Genomic DNA, 14,965 nt, shown 5'->3' with positions numbered 1-14,965 from the left:
GCTTTAGCTCTCTACCATGCACCTATTAGCACCCTTTGCACTGCATAGCACACTTTATGGCGCGGACCAACTTTGGTTGCACCAACGTGCAAAAACTGTCTTAAAAGCTTGCCAAGTCCTTGGAGCATGCGGTTGTGTCGCGATTGAACTCCATCATTGCATAGCATTATCTCTAAGAAATCCCACTACTCGAGAAATCTTGGATTCTTCTGTATCGTTCCCCAAAGCATAGATGTTGTCGAATTACTGTAGGAACTGCAATGCTTTCTTGCGATCTTTCATCCCGGAAAAAGTGAAAAATTTGACTGTCATGCCACCATCTTTGAAATCTTTGGGTTGGTTAGGCGCATGTCCAGAGTATGGATAATAAGGATATCCATATGGGCTCCAAACATTGTAGCCTGGTGGCGGTGGTGGTGGAGGTGAGGGCAATGGCGGTGGCAAAGGCGGTTGCATTGGATCAAGGTCAGATGGCTACACCATATTCCTAAAGACTCCCCCGATCGAAACAGATGGCTGAGAAGGTTGCCGGTTGGAAGCTCTCGTACTTTATGGTGCCGGAGGAGGAGGTACCACCTGGGGCATCAGAGGAGGTAACATGTAGTTCAAAAATTGTTGACAACTTTGCAGCATCTGAAGATTCTACTGAGGATGCCGCGAAAGAATGTCGTGAAGCTCGTTGAGCAAAAACTGCAAATATTCTGTTGAATCCATGAATTCCAAGTATTGGGTTCTTAATTGGCTTATGCCCTATAAGACACTGCAATGAAGACGCGAGCGCGCCCGATGCACGATGAAGTAAGGGTGGGAGTGGCTAATGAGTCCGGGTTGGAAGGCCAAGATACCTCAAATAAAATTCCAAAAAGCTTTGTCTGCTCTTTCGTCGGACCGGTATGCTTTCAGAAAAGCACACGCCAGATGCTCTGATACCACTGTCACAAGACGGGCACCACGTGCCAATATAAAAGAACAGACTGAATAGACTTTTAGCACTTAAATAACAATTGAACTGAAATAGAGAGAGAGCACACGCGACACGGAGTGGTGAAATTCCACCCCAAAGAGCATTGGCCCCAATCCTTGGCACCCCTTTCGGTACTTCTTTATATTGCATCAACACAGTACAAGCCGGTACTCCAGACTCTGCACCTTCTCCAAGAATCATGCCAGAGAATGAGCCCTAGCCTCATATTTAAAGGCCCTTGGCCTAAAAATCAATTACAGGGAAAAGCCTTCAAACTTAAAAAGCATTTGGACCCAAAGCAAAGCCAAAAAGCTGCTAGTGTAAATCACGGAAATCCGTCAAGCTTGCCACATCATCATGTCAGCGCAAATTTCGAAAATCTGTCTACTGCCCTTAGGGTTAGGGTTAGGGTTTCTGTAGTTTTAGGGTTAGGGTATCCAGAATTAGGGTTTGCAGGTTTTAGGGTTAGGATTTCCAAAATAAGGGTTTCAACAGTTAGAGTTTCTGGCAAAAATTAGGGTTAGGGTTTCTGCTCTCAGGCAGCCACGTCATCTGTAAGTTGGCTCCATTCCTTAGGCTTTGACACGTCAGCAGTTTGTTACAGCAACTTCCATAAGCTTAGTAAGAATAGCCACTCTGTTCTTTGTACAATAGTTTCTGAGCCCTTTAGGCAGCCCACAACAATACTTCTCAACTCTCTCATCCTTGCCGTGTGCACACCCTCTCGGTGTGGCATTGCGTGCGGTGAGTTCCCGTGCCTGTTCGGTAGGCGGTACGCGCTAGGAGCTTGATGACGAGGAGATCTATTGGCTGCTCAATACGGAGAAGAGGATTACTCGAAGTTGCAAACAAGTTCATCACCCAATTCACCCTTTTCCGCAGCACCTTTAACATGGTGTCAAAGCCACGGCCTACTCTTGAATTGGATCGGTGATTTGTGTTAGCTTTTGGTGCTGGTTTTTCGCGATGAAAAAAGACAGTTTACTTTTTTTTTGCGTTTTTCACTCTTTTGGAGCTGATTTTGGCTGTAGTGTTCAGATTTGCAGATTTTTTCCTCTACCTCGACCTAGCCTTATCACATGCCTAAGTTCTCCATCACCATGGAGAAGAGTGATGACTTTGAAACAAGACAAGACCAAGAAAAGCGAATATTCCTTTGGTTTGGCAGCAAATCCGAACTGGAAAAGGGAATACGCGTAAAGACACAAGCACAAGAATAAAGATGGGTTTTGAGAAGCTTTTGTAAAAAGCAGAATATTTTTTAATGGTTTCGATAAAAGCACATGCTTTCCCGCGAGGAATCTGTGTTTGCATTGCATCTGTGCCAGAGAACTGCATCCGGGGACGCCTGGAACGTAATTGTGTAGCACCAAATTTCAGCTCACTCAGTTTTATTGAATTTTGTCCTCGTTCATATTTTTTTTAAATAAGTGACCAGCCATCAACTTAATAAGTGGGCAGTCCACTTAAATTAAAGCAAGGCTTAATTAGAAAAAGACTAGCGTTGGCTGGCTGGCTGAAAATAACGCAGCTCTCTCTCTCTCTCTCTCTCTCTCTCTCTCTCTCTCTCTCTCTCTCTCTCTCTCTCTCTACTTGCCAATTCACCCGCCAACCCTCCCCTATCTCTAGCACTACCACTTGCCCCTATTCCGGCCAGCTCCGCACAGGCTATTCTTGCCGCGTGCAGGAGCCTATAAAATCAGCCCACACGCCCTCTCCCGGTCTCCCAGTTTCTCCAACACTAGTAGCAAGGAGCATCTCCGTTGGTAATCTACAAGTGTTTATGCCACGCCAGTACGCGAAGTTCGTTTTTCAATACTCGGAGCGACGTGTATCAATTGTGAATTCGCGATACGCGTTGTTGTTTCGTGTTTGTGCTTTTGCACGTACTCCATCACGTAAAAGGAGCAACGAGGCCTCGGCCTATGCTCAGAGATTCCGGGAACGGAATCGAGAACGGTCCTAGGGCTTCACGCTCTAGAAACACACGAAAACAAAATTGAGAGCTCGTCTCTCAGGAATTTCCCGCAAGGAAGGAATTGACCATCGAGTCTGAAAAATTAGAACGGAGGGGTCACTCAAGTCCTTGTGCCTATAAAAAGATCCTTCCTAATAAAGATTCTCTTTAAAAAGGGGGACAAACCCATCTTCTGGTCCCAAATACTATGTCAATCTTCTCCCTCATCTCTTTTGAGTTGAAAGTTTATCTATTTTCAGATTGTTGATTATTCGTGTGCGCTCCCGTTTGTGACAGCCCGGATGTCCACATTGGCACCTCTATCGTCGGAATTCTTTGATGAACCATCAGTAGATTCCCTTGCTTCATCGAAACCCTCCGATGCACTATCATCCAATTCCCTCACTTCTTTGGAATTCTCTAACGAACTTTTATCCGGTTCCCTTGGTTCTTTCTCTTCATTGGAAGACTCTTGCCTTGTTGAGGTGGACACTGGCTTGTCTGTAAAATAAGTCAATGAGAGGACATACGTACCAAAACCTTGCTTGGCATGTCCCATACGTCTCTGAATAGAGTCAGACTTCTGTTGCAAAAAATATTGTCGAATCTCTTTTGGCAAACCACAGCAAAACCGCTCAAATCTAGTCCTTGAAAATAGGTATCCCAAAACCTCCGGCAGTAATCATCCTAAGTATCTTTCTTATTCATTCTCAAATGATGCCAAGCCGCAATGGCATCTCCTTTATATTCTTCCAAATTTTACCCACTTCTTAGGTGCTCTGTGTAAGGTGCAGCGGACGGAATGTTAAACTTTGCTCAAGATGAGTGCTCCGAATTGTGCTCAAGGTTCCTTTTGTTCTTATAGAAGGGAGAGCCTTCCGTTCTTAATGAGAGAGTGCAATGATCACAAACAAAGTGAAAGGACACTGTGCGTGCAAGTGTATGAGATTGAGAGATAGAGAGAGAAGAGAAATACGACACCAGAGATGTTGTAAAACCCTCCTCTGAAGGCTCCACTCTCTATGGCGAGAGTTGTAAAACCCTCCTCCGAAGGCCCCACTCTCTATGGCGAGAGCGGTCTACTTATGATTGCACAAATCTCTACAATGCTTGGACTTGCCGACGATGAGGACGACGACGACACGGGCTGAAATCTGAAAATGCTAAGGGTTGAAATCTACAAATCTTTATCTGCTGAATTCTGACTCTATGTCGATGACGACGATGCGACGACGACGCGCTGAAAACGTAGATGCTGAAATCTGCATTTTCCGGGCTAAATTTGCAAACTTCGCGGGATTTGACCGTGCAGCGAGGAACTGCTGCGAGAAGGTGAGATCTACGAGGTTCGAGACTTGATCTGTGGTGTCTAAAGGCTGAAAACTAAAAACGCTGGTGTTGCTTGAGGTTCCGTCGCGGTAATCTAGAAAACACTGAGGTTGGTCTGCAAATCAAAAACGCTAGGGCTGAATTCTGTTGCTGTCGCCGGTTGTTCTGCAAAAATGCAAAACGCTAGGCTGATCTGATGTTCTACTGCAAAAACGCTAAGGCTCTTGCTGTCTTGTGGTAGCCGAGGCTGATCTGCTGAACAAAAACGCCAGGCTATTCTTGATCCCAAAACGCTAGTGTGTTGCTATCTCTTGCAAACGCTAGGTCTCTGAGGGGTCCTGCTGAGAAGTTGTCAATTGAGCAAGATGCTCCTGCTGCCTCTTCTGCCAATTAGTGCTAGTCTAGGTTTGCTTATATACAAACTTACTCAATTTGCCCTACCTACTTTCCAACAAAAGTCGCTTAAAAATAATAAGTGAAAAATGTCAAAAATAGGTAAAATAGGCTAAATGCACTAGAAAATTCCCCTGATGGATTCTGATGGGAATGCTTATGATCATGCTGTGTGCAACCAGAGGATATGCATCTACACTAAGTGACTGGGCATGCACGGTCTGCGAACAGACTCACAAAAGTGCCAGAACACTTCTAATCTAGACTGATTGGACTGACTCAACCCTTGTGGTGTTGTAGCTTGTCCACGGACACAAAGGGTTGGATGTGTCACGTGACATTCCCTCCTTTTCAAAGTAAGGTACTTGTACCGAACTGTATGGCGTCTAGGGAGATCGCCAATAGCATCCGGAATCTTGGAAGGGACTCTTCGCCGGCCCACTCTGATGTGTGGGTCGTGCGGTACTTGAACTTGATAAAGGTTTGCAACGCTTGCTTCTTTGGGCCGCGCCGAAAGCGACACAAAGTCTTTTGTGGCTCCTTCAATGCTTCAACTTCGTCGAGAGTCATGCTTCTTTCTTCTTCAAGAATCTCCATGGCTGAAAATTCCTGAAACCATTTCCAACACAAAACCATGAACATACCCATTCCATGTAAAGTGAGTGGAAAAAATCTTGTCTTCCTCAAAGACTATGCATGCAATGTAGATGAACAAAGAGACGGAGTGTCAAACCGTTCACCACACACACCCAAACAATGAGATCGAATCTTTCTCTTCTGATCGAAAGCAATCAACTGTGGCAAATTTACAACGGAAATGCCCATGCTTGGTGCTCATACTTCCATGTGCTCTTTCTACAACTGTATCGTGCCAAGGAAGAGACATGGAATGGGACTTCCTTGAATGCTTACTTTTCAGCTTTTCATGAACAATCCGCATACATCCGTGCTCATTCATGAGTGAAACGTGCTGAACGTACAATATGTCATGCCTAGAAAAGGGATCACATAAAGATGCTAACGAAAATACAGGAAACGATCACGAATGAAACACTCGTACAATGCGTGTGTATGAATCATGCGAACACATAATACTTTCTGTGAGGGTTCTTTGGACCGAGGCTCGAGAGCCAAGATCGATCCTTCGTGATTGATCGAATCTGTAATGAGGTTAGTTTCACTAGAGAAAGTATCAACTAATACATCATCCTTGTGAACAATCACGTCATCTTCATGCAAATCATCATGCTTGTGAGAAATCACATCTTGATCATGCAAATCATCATGCTCATTATTATCATCCAAATCATCATGCAAATCATTGGCATTCAAATCATCATGCAAATCTGTGTGTCATGCTTTGGAGAAGAAGAAACTGAGAGTCTCCTTTTCCCGAATCTCTTGCATCTGTGCCTGAACTTGAGAAAAGAGTCGCAAGAATTCTTTCATGTGTTGGTCGCTCTTTTCTTTGATGGCTTTGTTCTCGCGATCAAATTCTGCTTGTCTTGCTTTGTTCTCGCTATCAAATTTGGCTTGACTTTCTTTTTCTTCCAAGTCGTACTGACGCTCTATGGCTGCCATTTCTTCTTTGTAGTCCTTTCTGTCTACTTCTCTTTCTGCTTTTCGTGCTTCGCGTTCGAACTTATTGTCCATAAACAACTGCGTCAACTCCTCTATAGGAGTTAGTGCAATGCTTGGCGTAGATGGGAAAGGGGGAGGGTCAGAAAAACCTCCTGGTGGGGAAAATTCTTCTTCGCCTCTCTCATGCTCATCACCTCCAAGCGAAGTATCCATTCCGCTTCGAGTGATGACCATCCACTGAAGTCTTGAGTTCTTGTGGTCTTGGGTTCTAAAGTTCACGAGGAACTTGGGTTCTTGAGGGTCTTGGTTCTTGAGGTTCTTGAGGATTTTCTTTCGCTTGCAATCTGTGTTAGAGAAGGATCTTCTCTTCACCCGAGTTCTGCTCTTTTCCGCGGGCGCACCCCTTCGCAGCCTTGGGCTCACACCAAGGTTGCCTTTTCCCACCTCACGTCGATTGGCCGGCCGCTAAGTGCACAGTCCGCTCTCAATGAGTGAAAAGAGGCACAAGGGGAGGCTGGACAAGCCCTTCTTTCTTGGATTTCCTGCCACTCTTCAAAAACAAGATTAGGAATCGACACGCCCAAGCAAACTTGGGTTCGTGCGACCTCAACAAGCAAAAAAAAATCAGTGCTTCTTGTAGTTCTTTCCTTGAGTGATACAGAACAATGCCAAAGCTCTGATACCAATGTTAGGTGCAACGGAATGAATGTTGAACTTTGCTCAAGATGAGTGCTCCGAACCGTGCTCAAGGTTCCTTTTGTTCTTAGCCTTCCGTTCTTAATGAGAGAGTGCAATGATCACAAACAAAGTGAATGGACACTGTGCGTGCAAGTGTATGAGATTGAGAGATAGAGAGAGAAGAGAAATACGACACCAGAGACGTAAAACCCTCCTCCGAAGGCCCCACTCTCTATGGCGAGAGCGGTCTACTTATGATTGCGCAAATCTCTACAATGCTTGGACTTGCCGACGATGTCGACGACGATGAGGACGACGACGAGACGGGCTAAAATCTGAAAATGCTAAGGGCTGAAATCTGCAAATCTTTAAGTGCTGAATTCTGACTCTATGTCGATGATGACGATGCGACGACGACATGCTGAAAACGCAAATGCTGAAATCTGTGTTTCCCGGGCTGAATCTGCGAACTTCGCGGGATCTGACCGTGCGGCGAGGAACTGCTGCGAGAAGGTGAGATCTACGAGGTTCGGGACTTTATCTGCGGTGTCTAAAGGCTGAAAACTGAAAACGCTGGTGTTGCTTGATGTTCCGTCGTGGTAATCTGCAAAACACTGAGGTTGGTCTGCAATTAAAAAACGCTAGGGCTGAATTCTGTTGCTGTCGCCGGTTGTTCTGCAAAAATGCAAAACGCTAGGCTGATCTGATGTTCTACTGCAAAAACGCTAAGGCTCTTGCTGTCTTGTGGTAGCCGAGGCTGATCTGCTGAACAAAAACGCCAGGCTAGTCTTGATCCCAAAACGCTATTGTGTTGCTATCTCTTGCAAACGCTAGGTCTCTGAGGGGTCCTACTGAGAAGTTGTCAGTTGAGCAAGATACTCCTGCTGCCTCTTCTGCCAATTAGTGCTAGTCTAGGTTTGCTTATATACAAACTTACTCAATTTGCCCTACCTACTTTCCAACAAAAGTCACTTAAAAATAATAAGTGAAAAATGTAAAAAATAGATAAAATAGGCTAAATGCACTGGAAAATTCCCCTGAAGGATTCTGATGGATTCTGATGGGAATGCTTATGATCATGCTGTGTGCAACCAGAGGATATGCATCTACACTAAGTGACTGGGCATGCACGGTCTGCGAACGAACTCACAAAAGTGCCAGAACACTTCTAATCTAGACTGACTAGACTGACTGAACCCTTGTTGTGTTGTAGCTTGTCCACGGACACATAGGGTTGGGTGTGTCACGTGACACTTTGTATAACAACAAAGTAGACCACCATGTCTGTGAATTTTCGTTCAAGTAAGATGCCACCCTTCTCACCTTGGAGTGTTCCAAGAAACCACCTCCCGAGAAGGCGACGTCAAACTACTGTAGGAACTCTAGGGCTCGATGGGTGTCCTGGTAGCCTGAAAACGTGTCAAACTTGATTGCTTGACCCCCATCCTTAAACTCCTTGCTCTTCTTGTTTATGTACTCATTATCAAAAGAGGACAAGCTCTCCTCCTTTGAGTTGCTAGATGGCTTCCCATGCTTGCTAGACTTTTTCAAAAATCTGTTTTTCTTGCTTTTCTGGCTCTTTCTCTTCTTCTTCCGGCTTTCTCATCCTCTCTAGAATTGGAGGATGACGAACTATTAGAACTCTCTGAAGATGATGAAAAATCTAGGTCATTCTCAAAACGAACACTGTCTGAACTGTTAGGTGAGCAAGAGAGCGCCTCCTTTAAACTGTTGGATTGCTTTCTGTGATTGCTAGACTTTTTCTATAATATGCTTTTCTTGCTTTTCCTCCGCCTCGTCCGCTTTTTCTCATTCTCACTAGGGAGGTGGCGTGCTGAAAAGGGAGAGGCAGACTGAGCAGCAACAAGCGAAGGTTAAGGGCGCAAGTGTGAAGAGGGGACGGGGGAGGCTGCACACTCGAGGGAGAGCAGCAGGGTGGAGGAGCGAGGGCTTTAACAAGTGATCACAAGAATGGAGTTGGAAGCTATCACTCTTACTTCATCTTCTCTTTCCTTTAGCATTTTTTACTCTCCTCCCTTGCTCCCTTGTCACCACACCTTCCGCTGCACTTTGACATGGTATCAAAGCCTAGGCTTGCAAAGTGCAAACGCCTTGTGGTTTAAAGATTCGTGGAGGATTGATTGGGCTTCGACTTTGATAACTTGCGTTTTCAGTTGGAAGATGACAAAGGAGTGCCACCGTTTTAAGCGATTAGTTGGACAAGATTGGGGCTGTGTTTTAAAAGCGATGGGAGACTCATGTGCAACGGTTTGTGCCTAGTACCTTTGTTGATTTTCAGCCAGCCAGCAGTGTGCGAGAGGAGGCTGTTTTTGGATCGATTTCAACAAGTGTACCTCCTCTTGCTGAGGAGTTTGGAAACCCTTTCCACAGGAGACTGCTTGCTGCCTTGAAGTGCACTTTTTATTTGTCTATGGAGGATTTCCTTGCAACCTTGGAGTGTCTTGGCTATGGCACCCCAAAATGATATCGTAGAGAGTTCTTATAATATAGACGACACAATGCATAACACATTGAATGATGTTTGGAGCATTTGAGAAGGTCTACTCATGATGAGTAGTGCAGGAGTAGCCAAAGGCTCCTACGGAGTTGAAGAAGCTTGAGTAATACTATAGTTACATGGGACGCATCCCGAACAGCTCGGACGAGGAACAGGGGAGGGGGCTTAGAGGGGAATCTTGTTTCCGCAAGAGGGGTGTGAAACAAGGGACGATGCTAGATGAGGGTGTCACATTGTTAGGTGCAGCAGAATGATTGTTTGCGCTTTGCTCAAGATGAGTGCTCCGAACTATGCTCAAGGGTTCCTTTTAGTTCTTATGGAAGGTAGAGCCTTCCGTTCTTAATGGAAAGTACTATGATCACAACAAAGTGAATGGACACTGTGCGTGTAAGTGTATGAGACTGAGATATAGAGAGAAGAGAGATACGACACCAGAGACATTGTAATACCCTCCTCCGAAGGCCCCACTCTCGTCGGCGAGAGTAGTCTACTATTGATTGCACAAAGTGGTACAATGCGTATGCAATGGACTGATGCAACTTGGGACTATGCTGATGACGACGATGACTTTAGGGCTGAAATCTGTGGTCTTCTAACTGCTGAAAATCTGCAGATCTTTGGGCTGTTTTGGGTGGCTGAAAATGACTGGTTTGGCTGCGTTTTTATGGCTGAAAATGGGGGTTCTTCTGCAATGCTTCTAGGCTGAATTGTCTACTGTCCAATAGGGCTGAAAACGCTGCTGTTCTTATGTGGCAATGGCTAAAAACCAAAAAACGCTGATCTGCCTGCTGAGCATTAATAAAAACGCTAGGGGATGGTGGAGTTGATGAAGGTGTGCAAAAACGCCAGGGATCTTTGTGGCTTCTTCCTTGCTTCCACTTCGTCTAGAGACCTACTTTTTTCGTCTTCAAGAATCTCCATGGCTGAAAATTCCTGAAACCATTTCCAACACAAAACCATGAACATACCCATTCCATGTAAAGTGAAGGGAAAAAATATTGTCTTCTCTAAAGACTGTGTATGCAATGTAGATGAACATAGAGACGGAGTGACAACCCGTTCATCAAACACATCCAAACAATGAGATCGAATCTTTTCTGTTTGATCGAAATCAATCAACTGTGGCAAATCACAATGGTAATGCCCATGCTTGGTGCTCATGCTATCATGTGCTCTTTCTACAACTGTGTCATGCCAAGGAAGAGACATGGAATGTGACTTCCTTACACACATACTTTTCAACTTTTCATGAGGAATTCGCATACATTCGTGCTCATCCATGAGTGAAATGTGCTCAACATACAATATGTCATGCCTAGAAAAACGGATCACATAATGATGCTGCTAAAATACAAGAAACGATCACGAATGAAACATTCGAACAATGCGTGCATATCAATCATGCGAACACATAATACTTCCTGTGAGGGTTCTTTGGACCTAGGCTCGAGAGCCAAGTCCACTTCTTCCTGAATGATCAAATTGTCATGTGGGGGTTCTTTGGACCTCGACTCGAGAGCCAAGATCGGTTCTTCGTGATTAATCGAATCTACAACGAGGTTAGCTTCGCTAGAAAAAGCATCCACTAACACATCATCCTTGTAAACAATCATAAGCAATAGCTCCAACTCCTCCATTGGAGTTAGTGCAATCGGTGTCGTCGATGGGGAAGGGTCAGAAAAACCTCCTGGTGGGAAAAATTCTTCTTCGCCTCTCTCATGCTCACCACCTCCAAGCGAAGTATCCATTCCGCTTCGAGTGATGACCATTCTACAATCGTGGGTTCTTGTGGGTTCTTAAGTTCACGAGGAACTTGAGTTCTTGCGGGTCTTGGGTTCTTAAGTTCACGAGGAACTTGGGTTCTTGCTGGTCTTGAGGTTCTTGAGGTTTTCTTTCGCTTGTAAACCGCGTTTGAGAAGGATCTTCTCTTCATCCGAGTTCTACTCCTTTCTGCGGGCGCACCCCTTGACAGCCTTGCGCTCACACCAAGGTTGCTTTTTCCCACCTCACGTCGATTGGCCGGCCGCTAAGTGCACGGTCCGCTCTCAATGAGTGAAAAGAGACACAAGGGGAGGCTGGACAAGCCTTCTTTCTTGGGATTCCTGTCACTCTTCAAAAAACATGATTAGGAATCGACGCGCCCAAGCAAACTTGGGTTCGTGCGACCGCAACAAGCAAAAAAAACTCTTGTGATTCTTTCCTTTAGTGATACAGAACACTGACAAATCTCTGATTCCAATGTTAGGTGCAGCGGAATGATTGTTTGCGCTTTGCTCAAGATGAGTGCTCCGAACTATGCTCAAGGGTTCCTTTTAGTTCTTACGGAAGGTAGAGCCTTCCGTTCTTAATGGAAAGTACTATGATCACAACAAAGTGAATGGACACTGTGCGTGCAAGTGTATGAGACTGACAGATGGCGAGAAGAGAGATCGACACCAGAGACGTTGTAAAACCCTCCTCCGAAGGCCCCACTCTCGTCGGCGAGAGTGGTCTACTATCGATTGCACAAAGTGGTACAATGTGTATGCAATGGATTGATGCAACTTGGGACTATGCCGATGACGACGACGGCTGAAAATGACTGGTTTGGCTGCGTTTTTATGGCTGAAAATGGGGGTTCTTCTACAATGCTTCTAGGCTGAATTGTCTGCTGTCCAATAGGACTGAAAACGCTGTTGTTCTGATGCGGCAATGGCTGAAAACCAAAAACACTGATCTGTCTGCTGAGCGTTAGTAAAAACGCTAGGGGATGGTGGAGTTGCTGAAGGTGTGCAAAAATGCCAGGGATCTGGAGTTGCTGGCAATGACTGCAAGGAAAAAATGTTGGGGCTGATATGTGGCGAAGGTGGGGGAACCAAAAATGCCAAGGGTACTGCTGGGGTTCTGCTGAGAAGGTGCATGTTGAGCATGTGCTCCTGCTGCCTCTTCTGCCAGAAAGTGCTAACTTGGGTTTGCTTATATATTAACTTAGCAAAATTGCCCTACCTACTTTTGTTGGAAAGTTACTTAAAAGTAATAAGTGAAAAATACCAAAAATAGGGAAAATAGGCTAAATGCACTAGAAAATTCCCCTGACTGAATCTGATGGATTCTAAAGGGAATACTGATGATCATGCTGTGTGCAACCGGAGGATATGCATCTATACTAAGTGACTGGGCATGCACGGTCTACGAATAGACTCACAAAAAGTGCCAGATCACTTCTAATCTAGACTGACTGGATTGACTGAACCCTGATCATGTTGTAGCTTGTCCACGGACACATAGGGTTGGATGTGTCACGTGACACACATCGAGCGGAGTTGAGAGAATAAGTAGAATCAAGAATTCATACAACACTTTCTTTGCTTTAATGAATGCAACCCCGAATTGTCTTAGTTTATGCCTCACTTTTGATGCTATCTTTTGAGGCAGTTAACAACAATACTTTTTGTAAATAATCGTATAGTGATTTTGGTGAGTGGATTGAGTTGAGGAGATTCTTTGCAAAGCTAGGTTCGCTCTCAACAGATAGCATTTACACTTCTCGGATGTCTTTCGGGGGTAGTGCTAGAATGTAAGGTCGCCACTTGCCACATAATATTCGACTTGGAGATATGTGAAACTCTCACATGACAATTGCGGATTGCTCACTCCAACTCCCTGGGTTGTTTGCTTTCCAGGAGGTCAGAGGGGGTGTTCAGAGTTTGGCATCTCGCTGGATTCGCCTAGTCTGTCCGCATATCTTGTGTCTAGCCATGTATAGCTCTGCTTTTTTGGCTATTTCCATGGCTATATGGCCTTTTGCATATCTTGTGTCTAGCCATGTATAGCTTTGCTTTTTGGCTATTTCCATGGCTATATGGCCTTTTGCAGGCTTGGGATATTTTATCCCGGCCTTGGCCTATTTTCCCCACCCTGGAGGTGCTTCCAAATGGCCCATTTTCTGCCAGGCCTTCTATTGGCCATTTTATCATGTTGCCGGTTGGGTGGGCAGCATTGTTGGGTGCCTATATAGATAAGAGGGGGGGGGGGGGGGGGGGGGTTCCTTTTAGATGTGTTTGTTCAGATTGTTAGGAGATGTGTTTGTTCAGATTGTTAGGATGCCCCGTAGTGGGCCGCCCTAGTGTGATGGAGAGGGCAGCTCCGAGTTTTTGGACAGCCCATCACCCCTTCAGATCTAGGCTACGGGGCAGCGGCCTCTTGGCGACATCTTTTCCTTAGGGCAGCCGACACATGGGTGATATCATGCAGAGGTAGATCATCTCAGATGCAAGCCTAGGAGAGTAGAGGATTCCCTTTCGATTAAAGGGCTATGGCCCCATTTCACCTTGGGGATGTTGCCTGCGTTGAGGCCGAGTCAAAGGTCTTGTGCGCAGTAAAAGATGGTAGTAGGGGTAGCAGTTCAGTTCTGTGTACCAAAGGTCTCTCCATAAAGGGCATGCCACATCTATATTGGACCACCCTTGGACACTTGTATATGCTTTGTATCAGCATGAAGAGCCTTTCCTAGAACTCTCTCTCTCTCTCTCTCTCTCTCTCTCTCACAGACAGAGATGGCATGTCTTGTTCTACCTCAGTAATTTGTCTTCTCCAGCATTGTCCATCAGAACGAAAGCCAGTCTCAAGTCTCCTTTTAGTCTGATTCTTTACATTGCTTCTTTAAAAGCTAGTATGAGGAATTTGCTAAATTTTGTCGTGTCTCTTCTCTTTTCAGTAAGTCACATTGCAGTTTTTAGACTGACTAGTTAAATCGATGCAGGAGTTACATGTGTTTGCACTCAAGGTAGTGTAGGGTCACAATGGGGTTATGTAGCTTTGGACCTTGATTGAGAGTAGGGTACGGACATGATGATGAACTTGATTATTTATGTGTCACACTCAGATGCTTAATACCAAAGTGGAATTTTCAATGGGACTTGATGAGTAAGCGGCTTTGATTGGAATTCATTGTCTATAATAAAGCCTGGCTTGCCGGACCTAAGGGACAATGATCTATTCAAACTCACCTAATACTTCCTAAAGGAGAGCTTAAACAAGACCTTCGATGAGACACTTTGCAGTTAGTACCACTTTGAGCATAGTTGGGGAATCATTTGAAACCAAATTTATCATGCCCCTCCCCCCCATTCTTTTCAAACAAAAAAAAAAATCATAGAAGATGCATTTTTATTGCATAATGTTGGTTGTGAAGGGAGGTTGTTTCTGCATTTAAAGCATTTGATGTCAATGTTTCAAACCCTATGCTGCTTGTTGTAGCTTAGGGGGTTGTATAAAATCATTGAAGGAAGTCAAAAGCATCGTATAATTCTGTCAATTTTTCTTATTTAATGTTTATGGGATTTTGCTCTTAAACTCTTTGACATTTGCAAAATGGGATAATTGGATGATGATGATGATATGGGTGCTAAGGATGATTATGATCGCTTGCCACCTCACAAGCCTCTCACAAGGAGAGAATGCACGGAGCCAGCTCACTACCTTTACCTTTTCAGTTTGTGAAGGACTTGGGCAAGACACTGAAAGGCAAAGAGCTATGGATATCACTGATTGATATGTGGTATTT

At 44.9% G+C, this 14,965-nt stretch overlaps 1 protein-coding gene across 2 annotated transcripts in view; it reads right to left on the bottom strand.

Annotated features, from left to right (window-relative positions):
• LOC147418101 (uncharacterized) overlaps positions 1-14,106 on the bottom strand; it is a 41,789-nt gene extending 27,683 nt beyond the window's left edge. Inside the window, exon 1 of one of the 2 annotated variants that reach the window (XR_015187261.1) lies at positions 13,975-14,106. The gene's annotated coding sequence lies outside the window, so the exon portion shown is untranslated. The remainder of the gene's footprint in view (positions 1-13,974) is intronic. The other variant, XM_086506744.1, reaches the window with a different exon arrangement.
• Between the last annotated feature and the right edge of the window lie 859 nt (positions 14,107-14,965).

The sequence above is a fragment of the Adiantum capillus-veneris genome, chromosome 30 (assembly GCF_014529385.1).
Source record: "Adiantum capillus-veneris isolate H3 chromosome 30, ASM1452938v2, whole genome shotgun sequence".
Classification (NCBI taxonomy): domain Eukaryota; kingdom Viridiplantae; phylum Streptophyta; class Polypodiopsida; order Polypodiales; family Pteridaceae; genus Adiantum; species Adiantum capillus-veneris.
This window is presented reverse-complemented; position numbering and strand designations above follow the sequence as displayed.